General features: G+C 42.9%; 1 long non-coding RNA gene across 1 annotated transcript in view; it reads left to right on the forward strand.

Moving 5' to 3' along the window:
* LOC145345398 (uncharacterized) overlaps positions 1-8,577 on the forward strand; it is a 35,168-nt gene extending 26,591 nt beyond the window's left edge. Inside the window, exon 4 of the long non-coding RNA XR_013887056.1 lies at positions 8,458-8,577. This is a non-coding gene — a long non-coding RNA (uncharacterized LOC145345398). The remainder of the gene's footprint in view (positions 1-8,457) is intronic.
* The last annotated feature ends 445 nt before the right edge of the window (positions 8,578-9,022 follow it).

The following is a 9,022-nucleotide window of genomic DNA, read 5'->3' on the forward strand; positions in this document are numbered from 1 at the left end:
AACCCAGCAAATTACCGCCCAATCAGTCTACTCTTGATAATCAGTAAAGTGATGGAAGGCATCATTAACAGTGCTGTGACTCAGCACCTATTCAGCAATACTCTGCTCAGTGACATCCAGTTTGTACTCACCAGGCTAACTCAGCTACTGACCTTATTACAGCCTTTGATCAAACATCAACAATAAAGCCCAATTCCATTGGTGAGGTGAGAGTGAGAGCCATTGACATCAAGGACACATTCGGCCAAGCGAGGCATCAAGGGGCCTAGCAAAACTGGAATCAATGGGTATCAGGGGCATACTCTCTGCTTGGAGTCATACTGGCACATAGGAAAATGGGTTAGTCATCTCAGCTCCAGTACATCTCTGCCAGAGGCCCTATATGTAGTATCCTGGGCCGAACCATCTTCAGCTGTTTCATCAATAACCTTAATAAAATGTTCATGCCACACAGGATAGGCAGGAGGAAAAAGAGGGGGGCGTAGCTCTGCTGATTAAGGATAGCATCAGGGTGGTAGCAAGGGATGATATAGGAACCAAAGAGCAGAAAGTGGAATCGTTGTGGGTGGAGATTAGGAACAGCAATGGGAGGAAGACGCTGGTGGGTGTCGTCTATAGGCCCCCGAATAATGATCTGGAGGTGGGGCAGGCTGTTAACGCGCAAATAAGTGCGGCATGCAGGAATGGAACGGCGATAATTATGGGGGATTTCAATCTACATATTGATTGGTCGACCCATGTTGGACGCGGTGGGCTCGAGGAGGAGTTCTTGGAATGCTGCCGGGATAGGTTCCTTGAACAGTGTGTGTTGGAGCCGACGAGGGAGCGAGCTATCTTGGATCTGGTGTTATGTAATGAGGCGGGTAGAATTAGGGACCTTGTGGTGAAGGATCCTCTTGGGGAGAGTGATCATTGTATGGTGGAGTTTCTGGTGCAGATGGAGGAGGAGAAAGTGGGTTCCCGGACACACGTCCTTTGTTTGAACAGAGGGGAGTACGGTAGGATGAGAGAAGAATTGGCGAATGTTGACTGGGGGAGCGCATTGGAAGGTAGATCTGCTGAGGAGCAGTGGAGGATCTTTAAGGAGATCTTTTTTGGTGCTCAGCAGAAATTTATTCCGATGGTTAAAAAGGACCGTAGGAGGAAAGGTAATAAGCCATGGATAACAAAGGAGGTGAAGGAAAGTGTTAAATTAAAAGCGGAGGCGTTTAGAGTAGCTAAGAGTAGTGGGCGAGAAGAGGATTGGGAGAGGTTTAAATGTCAACAAAGATTGACAAAGAAGTTGATAAAGAAGGGTAGGAGAAACTATGAAACTGGGCTAGCGCTTAATATAAAAAAGGATAGCAAGAGTTTTTATAAATATATAAAAAGGAAGAGGCTGGCTAGGGTGAACGTTGGACCCATAGAGGATGAAAGGGGGGACTTAGTGGTAGGGGTTGGGGAAATGGCTGAGGTCTTGAATAACTTTTTTGTTTCGGTCTTCACGGAGGAGGACGTGAATAATTTGCCGGGTGTTAGCGATGGAAAGGTGGTAGGACTGGAGGGTCTCAATGACATTATTGTTACTAGAGAGGCGGTGCTTGGCAGACTGGAGGGACTGATTGTGGACAAGTCCCCAGGACCAGATGGAATGCATCCGAGGGTTCTGAAAGAAATGGCAGAGGTGATAGTGGATGCCTTGGTGGTTATTTTCCAAACGTCGCTGGATTCCGGGGAAGTGCCGGAAGATTGGAAAACGGCTAATGTTACGCCGTTGTTTAAGAAGGGTGGCAGGCAAAAGGCAGGGAATTATAGGCCGGTTAGTTCAACGTCTGTTGTAGGTAAAATGTTAGAATCCGTCATCAAGGAGGAAATAGCGAGGCATCTTGAGGGGAATAGCTTGATAGAGCAGACGCAGCACGGTTTCGTTAAGGGGAAGTCGTGTCTGACAATTTTATTGGAGTTCTATGAGGATGTGTCTAGGGCGGTGGATGGAGGAGAGCCGGTGGATGTGGTCTTTCTTGATTTTCAGAAGGCATTGACAAGGTACCTCACAAGAGGTTATTGCAGAACATCAGGGGACATGGAGTTTGGGGCAGGGTGTTAGCGTGGATAGAGGATTGGTTGTCAAATAGGAGGCAGAGAGTGGGGGTGAACGGGTGCTATTCGGATTGGCGGTTGGTGACTAGTGGACTGTCCCGGGGTCGGTGCTGGGGCCTCAGCTATTTACCATTTATATAGATGCTCTGGAGGAGGGAACCGAGTGTATGGTGTCGAAATTTGCTGATGACACCAAGATTGGTGGAACGGCAAATTGCGCGGAGGGTGTGGAGAGTCTGCAGAAGGATCTAGATAGGCTGGGCGAATGGGCCAGGAACTGGCAAATGGAATTTAATGTTGGCAAGTGCGAGGTGGTCCACTTTGGTAGGAATAATGGTAGGAAGGACTATTACTTACGTGGTGAAAAACTGCAGCAGGCGCCGGTGCAGAGGGACCTCGGGGTCCTTGTGCATGAGTCGCAAAAACCCAGCCTGCAGGTGCAGCAGGTGGTCTGGAAGGCTAATGGGATGCTGGCCTTCATAGCGAGGGGGATTGAATATAAAAGTAGGGAGGTCTTGCTGCAGCTGTATAGGGCATTGGTGAGGCCGCAGCTGGAGTACTGTGTGCAGTTTTGGTTGCCGCACTTACGCAAGGATATTTTGGCCTTGGAGAGAGTGCAGAGGAGGTTTACTAGGCTGATACCGGAGTTGAGGGGGTTGAGCTATGAGGAGAGGCTGAATAAACTAGGCTTGTACTCGTTAGAGTTTAGAAGAATGAGGGGAGATCTCATTGAGATGTATAAGATGATGAATGGGATGGATAGGATAGAGGTGGAGAGACTCTTCCCGCTCAGAAAGGACAGTAGGACTAGGGGGCACAGCCTCAAGATAAAGGGGGGGCGGTTTAGAACAGAGTTGAGGAGGAACTTCTTCACTCAAAGGGCGGTGAATCTCTGGAATTCTCTGCCCGTTGAAGTGGTTCAGGCTGCCTCGCTAAATATTTTTAAGACGCGGGTTGATGGGTTTCTGATAAGAGAGGGGATTAAGGGTTATGGGGAGAGGGCGGGAATGTGGAACTGAGCCACGACAGATCAGCTATGATCTTATTGAATGGCAGGGCAGGCTCGAAGGGCTAGATGGCCTACTCCTGCTCCTATTTCTTGTGTTCTTATGTTATGTAGATACTAGGCAAAGATCATCACCAATAAGGGAGACTGGACCTTGGCATTCAATTGTGTTACCATCACTGAATCCATCATTGTCAACATCCTTGGAGTTGCCATTGACCAGAAACACAACTGGACTCGCCATGTAAACATAGTGACTACAAGAGCAGATCGGAGGCTAGGAATACTGCAGTGAGTAACTCAGCTCCTGAGACTGGAAAGCTTGTCCACGATCTTCACGGCACAAGTCAGTAGTGAGATAAAATACTCCCCACTTTCCTTGATGGGTGCGGTTCCAACAACACTCAAGAATTTTGACACCATCCCAGACAAAGCAGCCTGCTTGATTAGCACTACATATACAAACAGGCACTCCCTCCACCACCAACGCTCAGTAGCATTAGTGTGTTCTTTTGCATGATACACTGTAACAAATCAGTAAATATCCTTCGCCAGCACCTTCCAAGTCCGTGACCACTTTCATCTAGAATGACAAGGACAGCATATACAAGGGATCATCTCCACCTGTAAGTTCCCCTCCAACCTAATCACCATTTTGATTTGGAAGTATGCAACAGTTGCTGGTTCAAAATCCTGTAATTCACTCCCGAATGACATTGTGGGTCAACCCACAGCGCGGGGACTGCAGTGAGTCAAGGTGTTGGGCCACAACCACGATAAGGGCAACAAAAATGGGCAATAAATGCTGGCCAGCCAGTAACATCCATGTCAAACAAATGATTAAAAAATAAACACAACCGGTTACCCAACGCTGGAATCAAACACCAGTCCTTGATGTTGTGACTCAGAAGTGCTAATCGTTGTTCGACGGTGCCGCACAGAATAACATACTTGTGCAAAGACTAATAGGTGCATAAAACATCACACACACACAGAGATACAAAGCTTGCAAATAGACACACATGTGCACGTAATCACAAACACATGAATAATCACACACATACACAAACATTCATAGAGGTACAATGCACTGATACAAACACAAACATTGGCAAATATGGAATCACACATGCACATATTCAGCCTTAATAACACACACTAATTAATGTCCAAAATCCTTCGCTCTGTTTCAATCTTAGGCAAGCTTTCAGAATTACATCAAGCATCGCACAGACATGATTCCTCATTTCCAAACACAGAGTCAGATACCGCCATGTGCATTCTGTCATTTTCGCTCTGCCTCTCTCCCTCTCTCTTTCTCACACACACATGCACACACACACGTGCGCACACACAATCAAACACACCGAAGTATACATGCAGAAACAAACAGAAATACAGACACGCACATGCAAAGAAATAATTCATATTCACGAACAAACATGCATAAAGAAACAGAAAAACATGCAAATGTGCATGCACATTAGCACAGTACAATGGAAATAGAAGCAAATAAAACTCACGTTTCATTGAAAGGACATAGAATTGTCCAGTGCAGAAAGATGCCATTTGGTCCATTGAATTTGAACCAAACACAATCTCACCCTTGCCCAGTCCTGCAAACCCAAGCTCCACCCTAGCTAGTACCCCTGATACTAAGGAGCAATTTAGCATGACCAATCCACCTAAAGTGGACATTTTCTGACTGTGGGAGGAAACCAGAGCACCTGGAGGAAACCCACGCAGATGTGGAATATGCAAACTCCACATCGACAGTGAGCTAAGAACCTGAGTCCCTGATGCTGAGGTAACAGTGATAACTATTGTGTCACTGTGCCAATATGCATATAGCCTCTCACACACAGGTATGAAGGCATACACACATATACACAGACACAAAAAACACAGAAGAATAAAAAAAGCATGCACAGGCACATGATCATACAGGCAAACACACACACACACAAACACACACATTCTGGATCAGAGACAGGCAAGCGCACACTCGTGCAAACAATCAAAAACATGCAGATTGAGATGTGCAGAATCATCCTCGAAAATATACAGAAAAAAGATAGAGACACGCATGCAAGATAACACACGCACTGCTTACAGGAAATTAGGCACATAAGCAAGAACTTGGACATCCTTGACTGAAGGTGAGTTTGGAGAGGAAGCAGTTTGTCACAAATGTGATAAGAAGGTCTGTTCGTTGGTGTAAGGCAGGAACTGACATACACTCTATTACCGTTATATTTGCATAAATTGATTTTTGAAAAAAATACATAGTTATTACAGACCATTCATAGTGTGAACCTGAAAGGGCTTGAACGATGAAACTATCTTTGAATGTTGATGGTTCATTTTCTTTTCTTGAGAGGGAGATATGATTTTAGTTTTTTTTTCAGAAAGTTTATTTTCTAATCACGATTTCAGCAGCTCTTACAGCATGAGTGGTTTCTTAGATCATAGCTTCAGTGACGTCATTGTTGCTGACTTGACTGGAATTGTCCTTTTGTTGCATTTTATGTGGCGTAAATGGGATTGTTTGTGTTTACTCTGGGATTAGATCTACAATCCAGTATTGTTAGGAGCAAAGGTCATGTGTTTTTGGATTTTTTTTGTTTCCAATGAGTTAAGATTCAGTTTTGAGAGTTCTGAAGCTGACGTTTTTGTTTTAGTTTCAGCAAAGGCATTAAGCAAGAAAAATACTGAAGTCTCTGTCTCTCTGCCTCCCTGTTTGAGTTGGAAATTCTGCTGGTTATCTCAAGGCAACGATTTGCCTTCCGGAAGGGAAGACCAGCCTTTGAAATGACTCAATTCCACATAAGCTATTGATTATGGTGTCTGACTTTCAAATATATGGTAATGTTATGTGTCCATCTGGGATCATTTTGCAACTGAATGATCACAAACCTCTTCCACGCTCATTACCTGAATGTCTGCCTAATCACTCCACCTATTAGTAATCTGTCAGACACATTGCCAACCCGATTATCTGTGCTTACTTACTGCTTATTTTTAGATTGTGTCTAGTTTAAAACAAAACATTACCTACATCTTTGTGTTTCCAAACATGGAGTCAATGAAATAAATGTATAAAAAAAAATAAATTTTCCAGACACGGAGCTGATGGACCTAGAAAATCATGTCACTCTTAAGATTGCGAGCAGTGTTTGAACATTAACACCAAACACAATGTACAACATTCATGTACAACACCCAAACATTCTATCACCAGAGCTGGACGAATGTAGCCTTGTTACATGGATTCTGTGATCGGCAATTCATTGCCCAAGATCATTATTCATCACCTTAACATGAAAGCTGTTTGCTGATCTCCACTCGATGTAGAAATGTAATGTGTGAATCGCCGCACCGAACCCTTCTGAAGGAGACCTGTCCTCTCATCAGCAAAAAAAATAAAGAAAACAGTAGGAGATATTACAATGTCAGTTACTCTGCCATGTTAGTTTGTGCTTGCAGGATGCGCTTTACCGTGAGATTATTAATGAATGCTGGTTCATTAGTTATTCCTAAATGGAGTGTTGTCTGTTTCTCTCAGTTGTAAGGTATCTTGTCTCAATAAATGATTCTGGATTCAGAGCTACCAATTCATTGATTGTACAAAAATTCTAATTGACCCCAGTAGCCGTGAGGCTTGGAATATATTGCTAATTCTTCTGTTAGTGGTTATTGTTTGTGTGTATTACAGAAAAGGAACATTATGTGTCTTAATAACATAAGAACATGATCGGCCATCTGGTACAGCCACTGCTCTTCTGGTGATCGAGGCACATCCACTGTGATGGCGAGAAGGATTTGCAAGATATTGACCAGGCGGAAGTGATGAAATGGCGACATAGTTCCCCAAGTCAATATTGTATGTGGCTTGAGGGAGAAATGCAGCAGCTGCATTTTCTGTGTGTTACCTATTATTTCATTCTAGATGGTACTGATGATATATTTGTAACGCTTTGTCGATGGGTTGCAAGGAACAAAGTAAAAAGAACAAAGAAAAGTACAACAGAGGAACAGTTCCTTCATGTGCTGATCATGAAGACTACTTGAACTAAAAAAAACCCTACTGCCCTTATATGGTCCATATTCTGCTATTCCCTCCCTATCCAATCAGAAACCTTGTAAATGTTGCTCATGTGCCTGTTTTCATCACATTCTCTGGTAGTGTGTTCCAGGCACAGATCACACTCTGCGTGAAAAAAAAAATTCCTCTGCATATCTCCATTAAATGTTCCCCTTCTCACCTTGAAGATGTGCCCCCTTACAATTCACACTTCCACCCCAGGAATAAAGCCTCTGATTATCCACCACTGTGTGTCTAATAATCTTGTGGACGACTATCAAGTCACTTGTCAGTTTCCATTTTTCCAGTGAAAACAGTTCTAGTTTATTCAAACTTTTCTTATAGTCAACAACATCGAGACCATGCAGCATCCTGGTGAACCTTCTTTGCACTTTTTCCAAGACTTCCATGTCCTTCTGGTTGTGTGGTGATCAGAATTGCACACCATACCCCAAATGTGGCCTAAGCAAGATTTCATACATCTTCAACATGATTTTCCAGCTCTTGTACTTAAAGCCCCAGCAGATGAAGGCAAGCATGGACCCTATTCATTCTTATTTACCTTGGCTACCTATATTGCCACTTCTTGGGACCTATAGGCCTGTGCACCCAGATCCCTCTGTATGTAAATATTAGGGTTGATGCAGTATGTCTTGTAAATGAGATATACTGTTGTCATTGTGCACCACTGGTTTCGGGAGTGAATGTTCAAAGTACTGGTAGCTCTTGCTTATCAAACAGCATTTAATGTATTATTTTTCAGCCAGTGAAAATGAAGGGATCACAAAACAGTGCCAACTTAGTTAAATATGACTTGGCAAGGAATCAGCAGCTGTCTGTTTTTCAGTGCCTTTCTTGCTGTTGTCATTCACTGTTTTGTGGAATTTATTGAAGGCGCCTTGGCAAGTTGTAGATGTCAATGAGGTGGGCAGAGTGGATGGTCTATGTCATGAATGGTACAAATCTTTATGTATTTTTGTAATTGCACTCAGCCCCAGTGTGATAAACTGCAAGGACAGAGTGTGTTTTTGCTACTGAAAGTGAACAAGTTTATATGTTTCCAATAAACATTTCTGAAACTGCGCCTGAAATGGTAATTCTGAGAGAGCTCATCGGCCTGAACTTTAAAATAAAATAAAAACATCTTCAGCACTGAAGAAGAATAATAGGGACTCGGGAATTTAACATTGTTTCTTTCTACATTGATATTGCCAGTACCGATGTGTTTTCCAGAATTTTTTTCATACTGATAACCTGAAATTTTATTCTGATGTTTGCTTCTGTCCAGGTATTTCTGGAGCTGCAGGATGTTTCCAGAATTTTCTGAATAGGATGATATCTAACACGAAGTGCAGTTTCTCCTTCATTTGATTTCATTACATTATTGTCTTGGACTGAACAGAATATAAAGAAAAGGTAAGAGTGGGAAAACGCGAACAAAATTCAAATTTGTATGTTAGTGGTTCAGGAGTACCAAATGTAACTGCACTATGAGAGAGCCGGATTGTTTTCCTGTTATTATATTACAACAATCTGTTTCCTAACTGAATGCAAACTTGCTTTCAGATAACCATTTTAACAGGTATATTGTCACATCTCGGGTTTGGTTACATAAGGCTCTGGATGGATGAATAATTATGATTAAACTGTGACCCCCATTACAGAGTGATTTTCTGTGTGTTTGTGTGCTATTTCAGAATAATGTAACGTGCTTAATCATGTTACTTCTCAGTTGATTTGTACGTACCAGCAATGTGTATAAATCAATTTAAGATTGATGAAAAAAAATCAAATTAGTAAATAAATCCTGGTGGTTGTGCTCCTAGGTTTCTGTTCTTGCTGATGGTAACAGT

This window comes from Carcharhinus amblyrhynchos, chromosome 7, assembly GCF_965287045.1.
Source record: "Carcharhinus amblyrhynchos chromosome 7, sCarAmb.v2.hapA, whole genome shotgun sequence".
Lineage (NCBI taxonomy): Eukaryota > Metazoa > Chordata > Chondrichthyes > Carcharhiniformes > Carcharhinidae > Carcharhinus > Carcharhinus amblyrhynchos.